This window comes from Haliotis rufescens, unplaced genomic scaffold (assembly GCF_023055435.1).
Source record: "Haliotis rufescens isolate VD_foot unplaced genomic scaffold, xgHalRufe1.0.p SCAF_13, whole genome shotgun sequence".
NCBI classification, from domain to species: Eukaryota; Metazoa; Mollusca; class Gastropoda; order Lepetellida; family Haliotidae; genus Haliotis; species Haliotis rufescens.
This window is the reverse complement of record NW_025963813.1, coordinates 41146985-41169766: the sequence shown is the minus strand read 5'-3', so window position 1 is coordinate 41169766 and position 22782 is coordinate 41146985. Positions and strand designations below refer to the sequence as shown.

General features: G+C 40.9%; 2 long non-coding RNA genes across 2 annotated transcripts; both read right to left on the bottom strand.

Moving 5' to 3' along the window:
- Positions 1–1010: 1010 nt before the first annotated feature.
- LOC125378817 lies at positions 1011–1938 on the bottom strand. The gene is made up of 3 exons (XR_007220521.1): positions 1861–1938; positions 1364–1584; positions 1011–1155 (listed from the first exon to the last, which is right to left on the bottom strand). It is a non-coding gene; the product is annotated as an uncharacterized LOC125378817 (long non-coding RNA).
- Positions 1939–10153: 8215 nt separating this feature from the next.
- Positions 10154–11099, bottom strand: LOC124149570. The gene is made up of 3 exons (XR_006863127.2): positions 11004–11099; positions 10507–10727; positions 10154–10298 (listed from the first exon to the last, which is right to left on the bottom strand). It is a non-coding gene; the product is annotated as an uncharacterized LOC124149570 (long non-coding RNA).
- Positions 11100–22782: the final 11683 nt, after the last annotated feature.

The window sequence follows — 22782 nt, the reverse complement described above, 5'->3', positions numbered from 1 at the left end:
TGGAGGACATGGTCATGGTCACGGAGGTCATGGTCACGGAGGTCATGGTCACGGAGGTCATGGCCACGGAGGACACGGTCACCACGGATGAAGCTGCCGAGACGTTGGGGATTGATATCCTAAGTACACAGTCACATGAGAATCTGGATGCTGGGAATCCACTGTGTAGTCGATAACCTATTGTATTGATTGTGATTCGTGTATCATCATTGCCTCAAAGAATTAAAACATCGATCTGACAATTATGCTACTGTTTGTATTATTCATTCTCTTCTATATGGATGCTAGAATGACTACAGAACTAAAGCAATTGTGCAAATAAAATAATACTTAGTGCATGTACATAACAGCCCAAGTGACAGACGTAGGTTTAAGTCTGACAGCAAGAGAGTATGGTCTGAGATATGATAAGACGACACATCCTTGTTTCGTGCATGCTATAAAATCCACTCCCCGAAACACCATGGCTCATGTCATCCAAAATGCCGTAGTGTTTAACTGCAGCTATAAAGCAACTTAGGATAGAGGTAGTAATCAGTCCAATTCTGCACAACGCCTGCTCTATGGCATGTCCCAACTACTTTCAACTGGTACGTGCGTCGGGTCTCTCAAATGTGCCACTGAGTCATATATATCTTGTATCAACCCACATACTTAGCAAGGATTCGTCGTCATTTGATGGTATTAACCTAATATGCACACCATTGTCGATATGCATTGAATTTATCATATGGACGCGGGATGCGCTATCAGCTATCAAGATAGTAAATGTGTCAGTAGGCTTGTTTGTCTGTTAGTGTTTGTGAGAGAGAGAGAGAGAGAGAGAGAGAGAGAGAGAGAGAGAGAGAGAGAGAGAGAGAGAGAGAGAGAGAGAGAGTCCATGATAAACCAGTGTGCATATGAATCATTCCTCATACCAATTTGGTAAGAGGTAAATGTATTGGCGGCCAGAGCATTCTCACTTTAGCCCAGTTATCCCCGTACACAATAAAAGAGAAGATAATGTGTAATCAGATTTAACACTTTGGAGTGTATTTTTATTCAGAGGTCTGGTCAAACAAAATACAAGATCATCATGTTTTACATGAGTTGTTGTTTCCCCGTTGTCCAGCAGCAGTGGAATAAAAAACAAGGGCTTTCTCGTGACACATCTTTCTGAAATGAAGAATAGGCCAAAGTTATCAGGCATGTCATTTCTACTAAAATTTGCAGAGGACATTGCCTCCGAGATATATACTTTATGTTTACAGAAACGAGTATTCCCGAGGAAAGAGTTCATCCCGTCAGGCGTTAATTGTTCTTTGGAAAACACAGTTAAGAACGTTTGCAACACAACCATTGTGAGATCTAACCGTCTACCTACCAGCTGCTATGTTTATCCATGGTGCCCCTTTCCTCCATGGCCGCCTCCATGTCCTTTGCCCCCGTGTCCGCCACCATGGCCTCCGTGTCCCTTGCCCCCATGGCCACCACCATGACCTTTGCCGCCATGACCCTTTCCACCTCCATGACCGCCTCCATGACCATGACCATGACCACCACCATGACCCTTGGCCATGCTGGTTCCGAACACTGCAGCAAGAACTGTCAGAAAGAGAAAACACAATACATTATTTGCGACGCTGATAATGTGTACTGTTCAGGCTAGTTAAAAGCAATTATTAAGACGTAAACACAGTCACATCGCGTTAATAAAATGTTGACAGTTGGAGTAGATGGCATATCATATTTAGGTTTCCTATATAGATTGACAGTGACTGTCAAGTAACTTTTCTCACAAATGATCTGAACTTTCAGCCAGGCGATTATACAGCGTGACTAGTGTAGATTTACATTTAGGCACCAACGAGGTATGCTCACCTGCTACAAGGAGAACTGCGACTTTAAGAAATTGCATATTTGATGGTTCTGATGAATGCAAACCTCAGAAAACGTAAAGTTACCTTCTGCACGTTCTCTTTTATAGAGGTGTAACAGCATGTTCTGTGCATGCATGGGGATGCGGCGCACCTTTCCAAATCAGATTAATTAACCAGATGTTTAATTTCTACATCAACTGCACTTTTTTCAGTTTTACTTTTCTCAAGCGTTTGAACTTTTGCATTAATCTCCCGCCACGATCTCCGCATGTCCTAATATAGATATGGCCCAGCTTTTAGGTGTTGTCTGTTAAGGAGAAATTACTTTGTGTCCTTTGTTCAAATTAAGTTTGTTATTGTTATCGAATACATGCCACAGAGACAATTGAAATAGTTCTTGTACCGACAAAAGGTAAGAGGGTATGGTGAAGGCCAGTCTAATGGTAATTGATAAAGGGGTTGAACTACATGTATGTGTAAAACGAAAACATTTAGCCGACAGCAAATCACCACATGCATCGCTTGCGGGATATTAATAGGCTTCCTTGGAGCTCTGCGGTGTGCTTGGTGTGTAGCTAAAACCACTGTGACATCACCACAAGCGTTACAAAGCAGTTTATGCAATAATATCATTATGATATAATTTTTCTACCATTTCCGCGATCGCGAGGTATATAAGTTCGTAAAAAACTGGCAGCTATCAGTTTTTTCCTTTCGCTTACCAAAGAAGGACATTACGATACAATATGCAGTTCTCTAACTTCGCCGCACTTCTTGGCCTTGGTGAGTATTATCATTCTGTTGTCATGCTATATCAGTTTAAATGGTATTAGCTGTCCGAAATAAAACGCTGGAAAGTAACATGTCCCATGCAATCTTTAAAATGGAGTTGTTTGTGTGTGATATGACAGTATTGTAACTCCAAATCCTATATTCCAACAGCGTAAAAGTGTTAATTTCACAGGAAAGTGTGTTGCTTCAAGTTTCAAGCAACATCCTCCTCAACATCTACTATATAAAGTGTAATGCTTTATACATGGGCGTGTCTTTGTTTATTTTCCAGCTCTGGCAGCCGTTTTGGGTTTGGCTAGTGCTCACGGTCATGGTGGCCACGGACATGGTGGTCATGGACATGGTGGTCACGGACATGGAGGTCATGGACATGGACATGGTGGTCACGGTCATGGAGGACATGGTCATGGTCACGGAGGTCATGGTCACGGAGGTCATGGTCACGGAGGTCATGGCCACGGAGGACACGGTCACCACGGATGAAGCTGCCGAGACGTTGGGGATTGATATCCTAAGTACACAGTCACATGAGAATCTGGATGCTGGGAATCCACTGTGTAGTCGATAACCTATTGTATTGATTGTGATTCGTGTATCATCATTGCCTCAAAGAATTAAAACATCGATCTGACAATTATGCTACCGTTTGTATTATTCATTCTCTTCTATATGGATGCTAGAATGACTACAGAACTAAAGCAATTGTGCAAATAAAATAATACTTAGTGCATGTACATAACAGCCCAAGTGACAGACGTAGGTTTAAGTCTGACAGCAAGAGAGTATGGTCTGAGATATGATAAGACGACACATCCTTGTTTCGTGCATGCTATAAAATCCACTCCCCGAAACACCATGGCTCATGTCATCCAAAATGCCGTAGTGTTTAACTGCAGCTATAAAGCAACTTAGGATAGAGGTAGTAATCAGTCCAATTCTGCACAACGCCTGCTCTATGGCATGTCCCAACTACTTTCAACTGGTACGTGCGTCGGGTCTCTCAAATGTGCCACTGAGTCATATATATCTTGTATCAACCCACATACTTAGCAAGGATTCGTCGTCATTTGATGGTATTAACCTAATATGCACACCATTGTCGATATGCATTGAATTTATCATATGGACGCGGGAGGCGCTATCAGCTATCAAGATAGCAAATGTGTCAGTAGGCTTGTTTGTCTGTTAGTGTTTGTGAGAGAGAGAGAGAGAGAGAGAGAGAGAGAGAGAGAGAGAGAGAGAGAGAGAGAGAGAGAGAGAGTCCATGATAAACCAGTGTGCATATGAATCATTCCTCATACCAATTTGGTAAGAGGTAAATGTATTGGCGGCCAGAGCATTCTCACTTTAGCCCAGTTATCCCCGTACACAATAAAAGAGAAGATAATGTGTAATCAGATTTAACACTTTGGAGTGTATTTTTATTCAGAGGTCTGGTCAAACAAAATACAAGATCATCATGTTTTACATGAGTTGTTGTTTCCCCGTTGTCCAGCAGCAGTGGAATAAAAAACAAGGGCTTTCTCGTGACACATCTTTCTGAAATGAAGAATAGGCCAAAGTTATCAGGCATGTCATTTCTACTAAAATTTGCAGAGGACATTGCCTCCGAGATATATACTTTATGTTTACAGAAACGAGTATTCCCGAGGAAAGAGTTCATCCCGTCAGGCGTTAATTGTTCTTTGGAAAACACAGTTAAGAACGTTTGCAACACAACCATTGTGAGATCTAACCGTCTACCTACCAGCTGCTATGTTTATCCATGGTGCCCCTTTCCTCCATGGCCGCCTCCATGTCCTTTGCCCCCGTGTCCGCCACCATGGCCTCCGTGTCCCTTGCCCCCATGGCCACCACCATGACCTTTGCCGCCATGACCCTTTCCACCTCCATGACCGCCTCCATGACCATGACCATGACCACCACCATGACCCTTGGCCATGCTGGTTCCGAACACTGCAGCAAGAACTGTCAGAAAGAGAAAACACAATACATTATTTGCGACGCTGATAATGTGTACTGTTCAGGCTAGTTAAAAGCAATTATTAAGACGTAAACACAGTCACATCGCGTTAATAAAATGTTGACAGTTGGAGTAGATGGCATATCATATTTAGGTTTCCTATATAGATTGACAGTGACTGTCAAGTAACTTTTCTCACAAATGATCTGAACTTTCAGCCAGGCGATTATACAGCGTGACTAGTGTAGATTTACATTTAGGCACCAACGAGGTATGCTCACCTGCTACAAGGAGAACTGCGACTTTAAGAAAATGCATATTTGATGGTTCTGATGAATGCAAACCTCAGAAAACGTAAAGTTACCTTCTGCACGTTCTCTTTTATAGAGGTGTAACAGCATGTTCTGTGCATGCATGGGGATGCGGCGCACCTTTCCAAATCAGATTAATTAACCAGATGTTTAATTTCTACATCAACTGCACTTTTTTCAGTTTTACTTTTTCTCAAGCGTTTGAACTTTTGCATTAATCTCCCGCCACGATCTCCGCATGTCCTAATATAGATATGGCCCAGCTTTTAGGTGTTGTCTGTTAAGGAGAAATTACTTTGTGTCCTTTGTTCAAATTAAGTTTGTTATTGTTATCGAATACATGCCACAGAGACAATTGAAATAGTTCTTGTACCGACAAAAGGTAAGAGGGTATGGTGAAGGCCAGTCTAATGGTAATTGATAAAGGGGGTTGAACTACATGTATGTGTAAAACGAAAACATTTAGCCGACAGCAAATCACCACATGCATCGCTTGCGGGATATTAATAGGCTTCCTTGGAGCTCTGCGGTGTGCTTGGTGTGTAGCTAAAACCACTGTGACATCACCACAAGCGTTACAAAGCAGTTTATGCAATAATATCATTATGATATAATTTTTCTACCATTTCCGCGATCGCGAGGTATATAAGTTCGTAAAAAACTGGCAGCTATCAGTTTTTTCCTTTCGCTTACCAAAGAAGGACATTACGATACAATATGCAGTTCTCTAACTTCGCCGCACTTCTTGGCCTTGGTGAGTATTATCATTCTGTTGTCATGCTATATCAGTTTAAATGGTATTAGCTGTCCGAAATAAAACGCTGGAAAGTAACATGTCCCATGCAATCTTTAAAATGGAGTTGTTTGTGTGTGATATGACAGTATTGTAACTCCAAATCCTATATTCCAACAGCGTAAAAGTGTTAATTTCACAGGAAAGTGTGTTGCTTCAAGTTTCAAGCAACATCCTCCTCAACATCTACTATATAAAGTGTAATGCTTTATACATGGGCGTGTCTTTGTTTATTTTCCAGCTCTGGCAGCCGTTTTGGGTTTGGCTAGTGCTCACGGTCATGGTGGCCACGGACATGGTGGTCATGGACATGGTGGTCACGGACATGGAGGTCATGGACATGGACATGGTGGTCACGGTCATGGAGGACATGGTCATGGTCACGGAGGTCATGGTCACGGAGGTCATGGTCACGGAGGTCATGGCCACGGAGGACACGGTCACCACGGATGAAGCTGCCGAGACGTTGGGGATTGATATCCTAAGTACACAGTCACATGAGAATCTGGATGCTGGGAATCCACTGTGTAGTCGATAACCTATTGTATTGATTGTGATTCGTGTATCATCATTGCCTCAAAGAATTAAAACATCGATCTGACAATTATGCTACTGTTTGTATTATTCATTCTCTTCTATATGGATGCTAGAATGACTACAGAACTAAAGCAATTGTGCAAATAAAATAATACTTAGTGCATGTACATAACAGCCCAAGTGACAGACGTAGGTTTAAGTCTGACAGCAAGAGAGTATGGTCTGAGATATGATAAGACGACACATCCTTGTTTCGTGCATGCTATAAAATCCACTCCCCGAAACACCATGGCTCATGTCATCCAAAATGCCGTAGTGTTTAACTGCAGCTATAAAGCAACTTAGGATAGAGGTAGTAATCAGTCCAATTCTGCACAACGCCTGCTCTATGGCATGTCCCAACTACTTTCAACTGGTACGTGCGTCGGGTCTCTCAAATGTGCCACTGAGTCATATATATCTTGTATCAACCCACATACTTAGCAAGGATTCGTCGTCATTTGATGGTATTAACCTAATATGCACACCATTGTCGATATGCATTGAATTTATCATATGGACGCGGGAGGCGCTATCAGCTATCAAGATAGCAAATGTGTCAGTAGGCTTGTTTGTCTGTTAGTGTTTGTGAGAGAGAGAGAGAGAGAGAGAGAGAGAGAGAGAGAGAGAGAGAGAGAGAGAGAGAGAGAGAGAGAGAGAGAGAGAGAGAGAGAGTCCATGATAAACCAGTGTGCATATGAATCATTCCTCATACCAATTTGGTAAGAGGTAAATGTATTGGCGGCCAGAGCATTCTCACTTTAGCCCAGTTATCCCCGTACACAATAAAAGAGAAGATAATGTGTAATCAGATTTAACACTTTGGAGTGTATTTTTATTCAGAGGTCTGGTCAAACAAAATACAAGATCATCATGTTTTACATGAGTTGTTGTTTCCCCGTTGTCCAGCAGCAGTGGAATAAAAAACAAGGGCTTTCTCGTGACACATCTTTCTGAAATGAAGAATAGGCCAAAGTTATCAGGCATGTCATTTCTACTAAAATTTGCAGAGGACATTGCCTCCGAGATATATACTTTATGTTTACAGAAACGAGTATTCCCGAGGAAAGAGTTCATCCCGTCAGGCGTTAATTGTTCTTTGGAAAACACAGTTAAGAAAGTTTGCAACACAACCATTGTGAGATCTAACCGTCTACCTACCAGCTGCTATGTTTATCCATGGTGCCCCTTTCCTCCATGGCCGCCTCCATGTCCTTTGCCCCCGTGTCCGCCACCATGGCCTCCGTGTCCCTTGCCCCCATGGCCACCACCATGACCTTTGCCGCCATGACCCTTTCCACCTCCATGACCGCCTCCATGACCATGACCATGACCACCACCATGACCCTTGGCCATGCTGGTTCCGAACACTGCAGCAAGAACTGTCAGAAAGAGAAAACACAATACATTATTTGCGACGCTGATAATGTGTACTGTTCAGGCTAGTTAAAAGCAATTATTAAGACGTAAACACAGTCACATCGCGTTAATAAAATGTTGACAGTTGGAGTAGATGGCATATCATATTTAGGTTTCCTATATAGATTGACAGTGACTGTCAAGTAACTTTTCTCACAAATGATCTGAACTTTCAGCCAGGCGATTATACAGCGTGACTAGTGTAGATTTACATTTAGGCACCAACGAGGTATGCTCACCTGCTACAAGGAGAACTGCGACTTTAAGAAAATGCATATTTGATGGTTCTGATGAATGCAAACCTCAGAAAACGTAAAGTTACCTTCTGCACGTTCTCTTTTATAGAGGTGTAACAGCATGTTCTGTGCATGCATGGGGATGCGGCGCACCTTTCCAAATCAGATTAATTAACCAGATGTTTAATTTCTACATCAACTGCACTTTTTTCAGTTTTACTTTTTCTCAAGCGTTTGAACTTTTGCATTAATCTCCCGCCACGATCTCCGCATGTCCTAATATAGATATGGCCCAGCTTTTAGGTGTTGTCTGTTAAGGAGAAATTACTTTGTGTCCTTTGTTCAAATTAAGTTTGTTATTGTTATCGAATACATGCCACAGAGACAATTGAAATAGTTCTTGTACCGACAAAAGGTAAGAGGGTATGGTGAAGGCCAGTCTAATGGTAATTGATAAAGGGGGTTGAACTACATGTATGTGTAAAACGAAAACATTTAGCCGACAGCAAATCACCACATGCATCGCTTGCGGGATATTAATAGGCTTCCTTGGAGCTCTGCGGTGTGCTTGGTGTGTAGCTAAAACCACTGTGACATCACCACAAGCGTTACAAAGCAGTTTATGCAATAATATCATTATGATATAATTTTTCTACCATTTCCGCGATCGCGAGGTATATAAGTTCGTAAAAAACTGGCAGCTATCAGTTTTTTCCTTTCGCTTACCAAAGAAGGACATTACGATACAATATGCAGTTCTCTAACTTCGCCGCACTTCTTGGCCTTGGTGAGTATTATCATTCTGTTGTCATGCTATATCAGTTTAAATGGTATTAGCTGTCCGAAATAAAACGCTGGAAAGTAACATGTCCCATGCAATCTTTAAAATGGAGTTGTTTGTGTGTGATATGACAGTATTGTAACTCCAAATCCTATATTCCAACAGCGTAAAAGTGTTAATTTCACAGGAAAGTGTGTTGCTTCAAGTTTCAAGCAACATCCTCCTCAACATCTACTATATAAAGTGTAATGCTTTATACATGGGCGTGTCTTTGTTTATTTTCCAGCTCTGGCAGCCGTTTTGGGTTTGGCTAGTGCTCACGGTCATGGTGGCCACGGACATGGTGGTCATGGACATGGTGGTCACGGACATGGAGGTCATGGACATGGACATGGTGGTCACGGTCATGGAGGACATGGTCATGGTCACGGAGGTCATGGTCACGGAGGTCATGGTCACGGAGGCCATGGCCACGGAGGACACGGTCACCACGGATGAAGCTGCCGAGACGTTGGGGATTGATATCCTAAGTACACAGTCACATGAGAATCTGGATGCTGGGAATCCACTGTGTAGTCGATAACCTATTGTATTGATTGTGATTCGTGTATCATCATTGCCTCAAAGAATTAAAACATCGATCTGACAATTATGCTACTGTTTGTATTATTCATTCTCTTCTATATGGATGCTAGAATGACTACAGAACTAAAGCAGTTGTGCAAATAAAATAATACTTAGTGCATGTACATAACAGCCCAAGTGACAGACGTAGGTTTAAGTCTGACAGCAAGAGAGTATGGTCTGAGATATGATAAGACGACACATCCTTGCTTCGTGCATGCTATAAAATCCACTCCCCGAAACACCATGGCTCATGTCATCCAAAATGCCGTAGTGTTTAACTGCAGCTATAAAGCAACTTAGGATAGAGGTAGTAATCAGTCCAATTCTGCACAACGCCTGCTCTATGGCATGTCCCAACTACTTTCAACTGGTACGTGCGTCGGGTCTCTCAAATGTGCCACTGAGTCATATATATCTTGTATCAACCCACATACTTAGCAAGGATTCGTCGTCATTTGATGGTATTAACCTAATATGCACACCATTGTCGATATGCATTGAATTTATCATATGGACGCGGGATGCGCTATCAGCTATCAAGATAGTAAATGTGTCAGTAGGCTTGTTTGTCTGTTAGTGTTTGTGAGAGAGAGAGAGAGAGAGAGAGAGAGAGAGAGAGAGAGAGAGAGAGAGAGAGAGAGAGAGAGAGAGAGAGAGAGAGAGTCCATGATAAACCAGTGTGCATATGAATCATTCCTCATACCAATTTGGTAAGAGGTAAATGTATTGGCGGCCAGAGCATTCTCACTTTAGCCCAGTTATCCCCGTACACAATAAAAGAGAAGATAATGTGTAATCAGATTTAACACTTTGGAGTGTATTTTTATTCAGAGGTCTGGTCAAACAAAATACAAGATCATCATGTTTTACATGAGTTGTTGTTTCCCCGTTGTCCAGCAGCAGTGGAATAAAAAACAAGGGCTTTCTCGTGACACATCTTTCTGAAATGAAGAATAGGCCAAAGTTATCAGGCATGTCATTTCTACTAAAATTTGCAGAGGACATTGCCTCCGAGATATATACTTTATGTTTACAGAAACGAGTATTCCCGAGGAAAGAGTTCATCCCGTCAGGCGTTAATTGTTCTTTGGAAAACACAGTTAAGAACGTTTGCAACACAACCATTGTGAGATCTAACCGTCTACCTACCAGCTGCTATGTTTATCCATGGTGCCCCTTTCCTCCATGGCCGCCTCCATGTCCTTTGCCCCCGTGTCCGCCACCATGGCCTCCGTGTCCCTTGCCCCCATGGCCACCACCATGACCTTTGCCGCCATGACCCTTTCCACCTCCATGACCGCCTCCATGACCATGACCATGACCACCACCATGACCCTTGGCCATGCTGGTTCCGAACACTGCAGCAAGAACTGTCAGAAAGAGAAAACACAATACATTATTTGCGACGCTGATAATGTGTACTGTTCAGGCTAGTTAAAAGCAATTATTAAGACGTAAACACAGTCACATCGCGTTAATAAAATGTTGACAGTTGGAGTAGATGGCATATCATATTTAGGTTTCCTATATAGATTGACAGTGACTGTCAAGTAACTTTTCTCACAAATGATCTGAACTTTCAGCCAGGCGATTATACAGCGTGACTAGTGTAGATTTACATTTAGGCACCAACGAGGTATGCTCACCTGCTACAAGGAGCACTGCGACTTTAAGAAAATGCATATTTGATGGTTCTGATGAATGCAAACCTCAGAAAACGTAAAGTTACCTTCTGCACGTTCTCTTTTATAGAGGTGTAACAGCATGTTCTGTGCATGCATGGGGATGCGGCGCACCTTTCCAAATCAGATTAATTAACCAGATGTTTAATTTCTACATCAACTGCACTTTTTTCAATTTTACTTTTTCTCAAGCGTTTGAACTTTTGCATTAATCTCCCGCCACGATCTCCGCATGTCCTAATATAGATATGGCCCAGCTTTTAGGTGTTGTCTGTTAAGGAGAAATTACTTTGTGTCCTTTGTTCAAATTAAGTTTGTTATTGTTATCGAATACATGCCACAGAGACAATTGAAATAGTTCTTGTACCGACAAAAGGTAAGAGGGTATGGTGAAAGCCAGTCTAATGGTAATTGATAAAGGGGGTTGAACTACATGTATGTGTAAAACGAAAACATTTAGCCGACAGCAAATCACCACATGCATCGCTTGCGGGATATTAATAGGCTTCCTTGGAGCTCTGCGGTGTGCTTGGTGTGTAGCTAAAACCACTGTGACATCACCACAAGCGTTACAAAGCAGTTTATGCAATAATATCATTATGATATAATTTTTCTACCATTTCCGCGATCGCGAGGTATATAAGTTCGTAAAAAACTGGCAGCTATCAGTTTTTTCCTTTCGCTTACCAAAGAAGGACATTACGATACAATATGCAGTTCTCTAACTTCGCCGCACTTCTTGGCCTTGGTGAGTATTATCATTCTGTTGTCATGCTATATCAGTTTAAATGGTATTAGCTGTCCGAAATAAAACGCTGGAAAGTAACATGTCCCATGCAATCTTTAAAATGGAGTTGTTTGTGTGTGATATGACAGTATTGTAACTCCAAATCCTATATTCCAACAGCGTAAAAGTGTTAATTTCACAGGAAAGTGTGTTGCTTCAAGTTTCAAGCAACATCCTCCTCAACATCTACTATATAAAGTGTAATGCTTTATACATGGGCGTGTCTTTGTTTATTTTCCAGCTCTGGCAGCCGTTTTGGGTTTGGCTAGTGCTCACGGTCATGGTGGCCACGGACATGGTGGTCATGGACATGGTGGTCACGGACATGGAGGTCATGGACATGGACATGGTGGTCACGGTCATGGAGGACATGGTCATGGTCACGGAGGTCATGGTCACGGAGGTCATGGTCACGGAGGTCATGGCCACGGAGGACACGGTCACCACGGATGAAGCTGCCGAGACGTTGGGGATTGATATCCTAAGTACACAGTCACATGAGAATCTGGATGCTGGGAATCCACTGTGTAGTCGATAACCTATTGTATTGATTGTGATTCGTGTATCATCATTGCCTCAAAGAATTAAAACATCGATCTGACAATTATGCTACTGTTTGTATTATTCATTCTCTTCTATATGGATGCTAGAATGACTACAGAACTAAAGCAATTGTGCAAATAAAATAATACTTAGTGCATGTACATAACAGCCCAAGTGACAGACGTAGGTTTAAGTCTGACAGCAAGAGAGTATGGTCTGAGATATGATAAGACGAAACATCCTTGTTTCGTGCATGCTATAAAATCCACTCCCCGAAACACCATGGCTCATGTCATCCAAAATGCCGTAGTGTTTAACTGCAGCTATAAAGCAACTTAGGATAGAGGTAGTAATCAGTCCAATTCTGCACAACGCCTGCTCTATGGCATGTCCCAACTACTTTCAACTGGTACGTGCGTCGGGTCTCTCAAATGTGCCACTGAGTCATATATATCTTGTATCAACCCACATACTTAGCAAGGATTCGTCGTCATTTGATGGTATTAACCTAATATGCACACCATTGTCGATATGCATTGAATTTATCATATGGACGCGGGATGCGCTATCAGCTATCAAGATAGCAAATGTGTCAGTAGGCTTGTTTGTCTGTTAGTGTTTGTGAGAGAGAGAGAGAGAGAGAGAGAGAGAGAGAGAGAGAGAGAGAGAGAGAGAGAGAGAGAGAGAGAGAGAGAGTCCATGATAAACCAGTGTGCATATGAATCATTCCTCATACCAATTTGGTAAGAGGTAAATGTATTGGCGGCCAGAGCATTCTCACTTTAGCCCAGTGATCCCCGTACACAATAAAAGAGAAGATAATGTGTAATCAGATTTAACACTTTGGAGTGTATTTTTATTCAGAGGTCTGGTCAAACAAAATACAAGATCATCATGTTTTACATGAGTTGTTGTTTCCCCGTTGTCCAGCAGCAGTGGAATAAAAAACAAGGGCTTTCTCGTGACACATCTTTCTGAAATGAAGAATAGGCCAAAGTTATCAGGCATGTCATTTCTACTAAAATTTGCAGAGGACATTGCCTCCGAGATATATACTTTATGTTTACAGAAACGAGTATTCCCGAGGAAAGAGTTCATCCCGTCAGGCGTTAATTGTTCTTTGGAAAACACAGTTAAGAACGTTTGCAACACAACCATTGTGAGATCTAACCGTCTACCTACCAGCTGCTATGTTTATCCATGGTGCCCCTTTCCTCCATGGCCGCCTCCATGTCCTTTGCCCCCGTGTCCGCCACCATGGCCTCCGTGTCCCTTGCCCCCATGGCCACCACCATGACCTTTGCCGCCATGACCCTTTCCACCTCCATGACCGCCTCCATGACCATGACCATGACCACCACCATGACCCTTGGCCATGCTGGTTCCGAACACTGCAGCAAGAACTGTCAGAAAGAGAAAACACAATACATTATTTGCGACGCTGATAATGTGTACTGTTCAGGCTAGTTAAAAGCAATTATTAAGACGTAAACACAGTCACATCGCGTTAATAAAATGTTGACAGTTGGAGTAGATGGCATATCATATTTAGGTTTCCTATATAGATTGACAGTGACTGTCAAGTAACTTTTCTCACAAATGATCTGAACTTTCAGCCAGGCGATTATACAGCGTGACTAGTGTAGATTTACATTTAGGCACCAACGAGGTATGCTCACCTGCTACAAGGAGAACTGCGACTTTAAGAAAATGCATATTTGATGGTTCTGATGAATGCAAACCTCAGAAAACGTAAAGTTACCTTCTGCACGTTCTCTTTTATAGAGGTGTAACAGCATGTTCTGTGCATGCATGGGGATGCGGCGCACCTTTCCAAATCAGATTAATTAACCAGATGTTTAATTTCTACATCAACTGCACTTTTTTCAATTTTACTTTTTCTCAAGCGTTTGAACTTTTGCATTAATCTCCCGCCACGATCTCCGCATGTCCTAATATAGATATGGCCCAGCTTTTAGGTGTTGTCTGTTAAGGAGAAATTACTTTGTGTCCTTTGTTCAAATTAAGTTTGTTATTGTTATCGAATACATGCCACAGAGACAATTGAAATAGTTCTTGTACCGACAAAAGGTAAGAGGGTATGGTGAAAGCCAGTCTAATGGTAATTGATAAAGGGGGTTGAACTACATGTATGTGTAAAACGAAAACATTTAGCCGACAGCAAATCACCACATGCATCGCTTGCGGGATATTAATAGGCTTCCTTGGAGCTCTGCGGTGTGCTTGGTGTGTAGCTAAAACCACTGTGACATCACCACAAGCGTTACAAAGCAGTTTATGCAATAATATCATTATGATATAATTTTTCTACCATTTCCGCGATCGCGAGGTATATAAGTTCGTAAAAAACTGGCAGCTATCAGTTTTTTCCTTTCGCTTACCAAAGAAGGACATTACGATACAATATGCAGTTCTCTAACTTCGCCGCACTTCTTGGCCTTGGTGAGTATTATCATTCTGTTGTCATGCTATATCAGTTTAAATGGTATTAGCTGTCCGAAATAAAACGCTGGAAAGTAACATGTCCCATGCAATCTTTAAAATGGAGTTGTTTGTGTGTGATATGACAGTATTGTAACTCCAAATCCTATATTCCAACAGCGTAAAAGTGTTAATTTCACAGGAAAGTGTGTTGCTTCAAGTTTCAAGCAACATCCTCCTCAACATCTACTATATAAAGTGTAATGCTTTATACATGGGCGTGTCTTTGTTTATTTTCCAGCTCTGGCAGCCGTTTTGGGTTTGGCTAGTGCTCACGGTCATGGTGGCCACGGACATGGTGGTCATGGACATGGTGGTCACGGACATGGAGGTCATGGACATGGACATGGTGGTCACGGTCATGGAGGACATGGTCATGGTCACGGAGGTCATGGTCACGGAGGTCATGGTCACGGAGGTCATGGCCACGGAGGACACGGTCACCACGGATGAAGCTGCCGAGACGTTGGGGATTGATATCCTAAGTACACAGTCACATGAGAATCTGGATGCTGGGAATCCACTGTGTAGTCGATAACCTATTGTATTGATTGTGATTCGTGTATCATCATTGCCTCAAAGAATTAAAACATCGATCTGACAATTATGCTACTGTTTGTATTATTCATTCTCTTCTATATGGATGCTAGAATGACTACAGAACTAAAGCAATTGTGCAAATAAAATAATACTTAGTGCATGTACATAACAGCCCAAGTGACAGACGTAGGTTTAAGTCTGACAGCAAGAGAGTATGGTCTGAGATATGATAAGACGACACATCCTTGTTTCGTGCATGCTATAAAATCCACTCCCCGAAACACCATGGCTCATGTCATCCAAAATGCCGTAGTGTTTAACTGCAGCTATAAAGCAACTTAGGATAGAGGTAGTAATCAGTCCAATTCTGCACAACGCCTGCTCTATGGCATGTCCCAACTACTTTCAACTGGTACGTGCGTCGGGTCTCTCAAATGTGCCACTGAGTCATATATATCTTGTATCAACCCACATACTTAGCAAGGATTCGTCGTCATTTGATGGTATTAACCTAATATGCACACCATTGTCGATATGCATTGAATTTATCATATCGACGCGGGATGCGCTATCAGCTATCAAGATAGTAAATGTGTCAGTAGGCTTGTTTGTCTGTTAGTGTTTGTGAGAGAGAGAGAGAGAGAGAGAGAGAGAGAGAGAGAGAGAGAGAGAGAGAGAGAGAGAGAGAGAGAGAGAGAGTCCATGATAAACCAGTGTGCATATGAATCATTCCTCATACCAATTTGGTAAGAGGTAAATGTATTGGCGGCCAGAGCATTCTCACTTTAGCCCAGTTATCCCCGTACACAATAAAAGAGAAGATAATGTGTAATCAGATTTAACACTTTGGAGTGTATTTTTATTCAGAGGTCTGGTCAAACAAAATACAAGATCATCATGTTTTACATGAGTTGTTGTTTCCCCGTTGTCCAGCAGCAGTGGAATAAAAAAACAAGGGCTTTCTCGTGACACATCTTTCTGAAATGAAGAATAGGCCAAAGTTATCAGGCATGTCATTTCTACTAAAATTTGCAGAGGACATTGCCTCCGAGATATATACTTTATGTTTACAGAAACGAGTATTCCCGAGGAAAGAGTTCATCCCGTCAGGCGTTAATTGTTCTTTGGAAAACACAGTTAAGAACGTTTGCAACACAACCATTGTGAGATCTAACCGTCTACCTACCAGCTGCTATGTTTATCCATGGTGCCCCTTTCCTCCATGGCCGCCTCCATGTCCTTTGCCCCCGTGTCCGCCACCATGGCCTCCGTGTCCCTTGCCCCCATGGCCACCACCATGACCTTTGCCGCCATGACCCTTTCCACCTCCATGACCGCCTCCATGACCATGACCATGACCACCACCATGACCCTTGGCCATGCTGGTTCCGAACACTGCAGCAAGAACTGTCAGAAAGAGAAAACACAATACATTATTTGCGACGCTGATAATGTGTACTGTTCAGGCTAGTTAAAAGCAATTATTAAGACGTAAACACAGTCACATCGCGTTAATAAAATGTTGACAGTTGGAGTAGATGGCATATCATATTTAGGTTTCCTATATAGATTGACAGTGACTGTCAAGTAACTTTTCTCACAAATGATCTGAACTTTCAGCCAGGCGATTATACAGCGTGACTAGTGTAGATTTACATTTAGGCACCAACGAGGTATGCTCACCTGCTACAAGGAGAACTGCGACTTTAAGAAAATGCATATTTGATGGTTCTGATGAATGCAAACCTCAGAAAACGTAAAGTTACCTTCTGCACGTTCTCTTTTATAGAGGTGTAACAGCATGTTCTGTGCATGCATGGGGATGCGGCGCACCTTTCCAAATCAGATTAATTAACCAGATGTTTAATTTCTACATCAACTGCACTTTTTTCAATTTTACTTTTTCTCAAGCGTTTGAACTTTTGCATTAATCTCCCGCCACGATCTCCGCATGTCCTAATATAGATATGGCCCAGCTTTTAGGTGTTGTCTGTTAAGGAGAAATTACTTTGTGTCCTTTGTTCAAATTAAGTTTGTTATTGTTATCGAATACATGCCACAGAGACAATTGAAATAGTTCTTGTACCGACAAAAGGTAAGAGGGTATGGTGAAGGCCAGTCTAATGGTAATTGATAAAGGGGGTTGAACTACATGTATGTGTAAAACGAAAACATTTAGCCGACAGCAAATCACCACATGCATCGCTTGCGGGATATTAATAGGCTTCCTTGGAGCTCTGCGGTGTGCTTGGTGTGTAGCTAAAACCACTGTGACATCACCACAAGCGTTACAAAGCAGTTTATGCAATAATATCATTATGATATAATTTTTCTTCCATTTCCGCGATCGCGAGGTATATAAGTTCGTAAAAAACTGGCAGCTATCAGTTTTTTCCTTTCGCTTACCAAAGAAGGACATTACGATACAATATGCAGTTCTCTAACTTCGCCGCACTTCTTGGCCTTGGTGAGTATTATCATTCTGTTGTCATGCTATATCAGTTTAAATGGTATTAGCTGTCCGAAATAAAACGCTGGAAAGTAACATGTCCCATGCAATCTTTAAAATGGAGTTGTTTGTGTGTGATATGACAGTATTGTAACTCCAAATCCTATATTCCAACAGCGTAAAAGTGTTAATTTCACAGGAAAGTGTGTTGCTTCAAGTTTCAAGCAACATCCTCCTCAACATCTACTATATAAAGTGTAATGCTTTATACATGGGCGTGTCTTTGTTTATTTTCCAGCTCTGGCAGCCGTTTTGGGTTTGGCTAGTGCTCACGGTCATGGTGGCCACGGACATGGTGGTCATGGACATGGTGGTCACGGACATGGACATGGTGGTCACGGTCATGGAGGACATGGTCATGGTCACGGAGGTCATGGTCACGGAGGTCATGGTCACGGAGGTCATGGCCACGGAGGACACGGTCACCACGGATGAAGCTGCCGAGACGTTGGGGATTGATATCCTAAGTACACAGTCACATGAGAATCTGGATGCTGGGAATCCACTGTGTAGTCGATAACCTATTGTATTGATTGTGATTCGTGTATCATCATTGCCTCAAAGAATTAAAACATCGATCTGACAATTATGCTACTGTTTGTATTATTCATTCTCTTCTATATGGATGCTAGAATGACTACAGAACTAAAGCAATTGTGCAAATAAAATAATACTTAGTGCATGTACATAACAGCCCAAGTGACAGACGTAGGTTTAAGTCTGACAGCAAGAGAGTATGGTCTGAGATATGATAAGACGACACATCCTTGTTTCGTGCATGCTATAAAATCCACTCCCCGAAACACCATGGCTCATGTCATCCAAAATGCCGTAGTGTTTAACTGCAGCTATAAAGCAACTTAGGATAGAGGTAGTAATCAGTCCAATTCTGCACAACGCCTGCTCTATGGCATGTCCCAACTACTTTCAACTGGTACGTGCGTCGGGTCTCTCAAATGTGCCACTGAGTCATATATATATTGTATCAACCCACATACTTAGCAAGGATTCGTCGTCATTTGATGGTATTAACACAGCAAAAAAAATGCAGTTTCCGGTATCCGGATACCTGCCGGATACCACCGGACACTTACCCAAAACGCGTCCGGGTATCCGGTGGCAGATACCTTGCCGGATACCAGATCTGTGGTATCCGGCATGGACACCTCACCGGAAAGTATGTCACCTGGAATCCGGGTATCCGGCACCGGATACCTCACCGGATACCTCAATCTGGGTGTCCAGGGATCCGGCACCGGATACCTCATTCTGAGTTTCCAAAAACATGTCACAATTTGGGGGGTGCATTTTGTTCAATTAAGTGTGAAACACCTAAAAATATATTGAAAACTAACCATGAAAATTGAACATTGCTGAAGGTATCCGGCAGGTATCCGGCAGGTATCCGGATGCAATTTTTCGAGATGTCTTTCTCCTAGTAAATAATGTTAGCCTGGGCATAGCAGATAGCTGTAGTAATATTCTGTGCTATTTTAGTTGTAAATATCCCCTTGAAGTTGAGATCTATGGGCATGTACTTTTGGTGAAAACATTTTTCAAGTTCATATATATTTCAATTTAGATGTTCAGCGTATTAAATGAAAAGCATTCAGTCCTGGTTTGATGGTATCCTTACATATCATCTTCATATTCCCAGTTTGTTTTAGCCTAGTGGTTGAAGCATTCGATTCACCACATCGGTACATTGCTTGGTGTCACCCATCATGATATTGTTTGAATTTTGCTCATAAAGTGGTATAACACCATACTCACTCTGACAAAAAAATGAAAGTCATTGGCTATGTACTCACTTGGGCCTTTGTTCCTGGTGAGATTAAAAGTTTATTTTGGAACTGTATCAATACTTGTTACATCTTGACAGACGAGTTTCATTGAAGTTCGAAACAGAATATCATTAACCCAAATGGGTGCATAAGACTAATGGCATCCACAGAAAACACCTAATAAAGTACTGGTACATAAAAATATCAATGTAACTTTTCTACTGACATGGAACTAAAAACTTCGTTCAGTGAGCTGTATTAATTGTAGGAAAACATTCAGGGCATTAGTATATTTGATATATGTTAGCACCTATGTTATGAATGATCAATATCATATTTCTTTAAAGAAGCAAAACAAAAAAATTGTTAAGATAAAAAATCATATTTATTGATTTTATGACATTTCATTGGTTCAGTAACCAGAGGTGTTTGCAAGAACATTCAAAAACAGAAACAGATGCTTCAATGCCATTTTTTAAATAAACAAATTAGTCAAATCTCAGAAGAATTTCAAGGTAGAAGAATATCTAAAGTCAATTATGTTTGTGCAGTAAACCACAAAAGTCATTCAGATTTGTATAGTCAGCGTCAGTGTACACCACATAAACAGTCTCACTGCTGTGGTATTGATTCCTTTAGACTTGATTAATGTCGTAATAAAACAACCTACAGAATCACACTGATGTGGCATTATTCATTCAGAATCATCACTTTCTGAGGTGAACCTGTTAGTTGTTCTGGGGAGGATTATTCATCATCCGGAGAGTCCTTTGTATGACTTGTCTGATCTGGTGTCATTGTGAAATCCAGGTGCCTGAAACAATTTATAACATCTTTAAAAGCTTGTTATTAAAAATATAAGAAACACACATATATTGACAAAGGGTAAAAATTTGGTTTCTCAATGAGTAAGGTAATGACAATTTATCAAGCAACTGTTAACCAAACCATGTTAACCAATGTAAAAAAGCCATAGCAAACAGTAAATTGTACAGAAAATACAAAATTGTAATTGATCTTCTGAAAACAATTCCTGTAGTGCCATAAGGCAGGCTCACCTGAATTTTTCTCAAATGTTTGCATTACATCAAAACATAAGGAAAGGTAAACAAGGCAATGCAAATTGCATAAAATAGGTTCTTATACATAAAAACAGAACTAAAGTATTTGACGTAATAAGCGCCTCGCTCTAATAAGCGCCCATGGGAATATTTGCTAATATATTGGCTAGTGAACAATCCCAATTAGGACCCTTTCCAATTAATCAATGTATACAAGACTTATTTATTTGCGTATAATACACACTTGTGTGTGATATGCATTATCATATTTTTATCATTTATCCTATCTTTAATTCAGATTAACAATAACGGCAAAAACTGCCAAATATATTGGTCAAGTGTAATCATAATTTAAGTAGTTCTATTTGGTTTTGGAACTTTTCAAGGGTAATTGTAAATCATTTGATTGTTATAAAGTTACACAGTATTGCATCTATCGTCTGTTTCTAAATACAGTGGAACCTATCTTTGACTTGTGTGACATAATTGAATCATACCCCAAGTTCATTATGCATTGTTATGCATCTGCACAGAGTGGTCAAAGTCCTTGTCACACACATAGTTTGCTACAAGGCAGAATCCAATAAGTACAGTTGAGACATCAGGCTGTATCCAGACAAACTGTCTGATAATCTCAAGTATGGTCTTGGTCGCATCAAGGGATGTAGCTAATCCTAAATAAACATTAAACAAGTGACATAATCTCTTCTACAGAACACTTGATCAAAGCCTGCCCCACCTTTGATGTTTATCATCTCGTTACGCTCACAACAGCTCATTAGCAAGATGAGCTCAATGTCAACTCATGGTGGATTAGGGATTAACAGGGCAATTAGTGTCAGGTGGGTATTATCACTTGCAATTGTCTGTTAATTACTTAATTGAGTAGTGACGGCTTAATTAGTTTCCAACCACACTGACTGTTATGCTACTTATCAAGTCAGTTTACTGGTAACATGTGTCTGTGGACCAAGGAAATGTATCATGCCAGATACTTAAAAAGTTCTACTCATAAGTAATAAAATAATGACAGTTTTGATATGCAATTCTCCCTACAAAGACATTTAACATTTGATATACATAAACTGTCTGTTGAAACTATGATGATGCTAATATACAAGTCGCACTAAACAACCTATTCATATACTGGTACCTAGCCAAACAAACATAATTTTTTTTATGTGTATGCACATGCTTGTACACATATACCTCTACTGGCATATCACACATACAAACAATCATTAGATGGATGTAATCGTTCAAAAATATTTTACATACAAAAACAAGTGAACAGATTCTGTAATAGCATGGTTAATATTGGGAGATGTTTTAGCATTTCCATTTTCACAGAATCGAAGGCATATCCTTTCATGACTCAGATCAGCTTGTAGTGATTTAAATTCACATAAAACTGATTCATGTCAAATGACCTATCCCGCATGTGTGGGACCTGTTATAAAAATACCATTCATTACTTATTTGTGTGTCCAAATTATGCTATTATTAGAAATAATAGGTATTATTATACAGCATGGATATGATATAAGAAAGCTTTATATGGAATTGTTGAAAATTATGTACAGGAAAACATTGAAATAAATCAATCAATACGTGCATTTATCTCAGAATCTGGTAGATTTAATCAATATGGACTTCTCCTTCATTATCTACTTATAATCAGATGATTACATTATTGCTCAACTGATAGTTTGCAATAGTATAGAATTAGTATTTTATTAATACTTATTTTGTATTTCAGCATCATTTAGATAAGCCATCGGCTTGTTTGCAAATCCAGTTCACTATAAAAAAAATATATGTTTAAAACACATGTAGTAGAACATATTGCAATAGTTAAGACCCGAAAAGAAGTTATGTGTAGGATCTTCAAAATGGTATCCACAAGAGCAGGTTGTAGAATCATGTTGGTGTTTGTTTTTTAACTCTGTACTCAGCCATATTCCAGCTATATGAAGGCGGTCTGTAAATAATCAAGTCTGGACCAGTCTATCCAGTG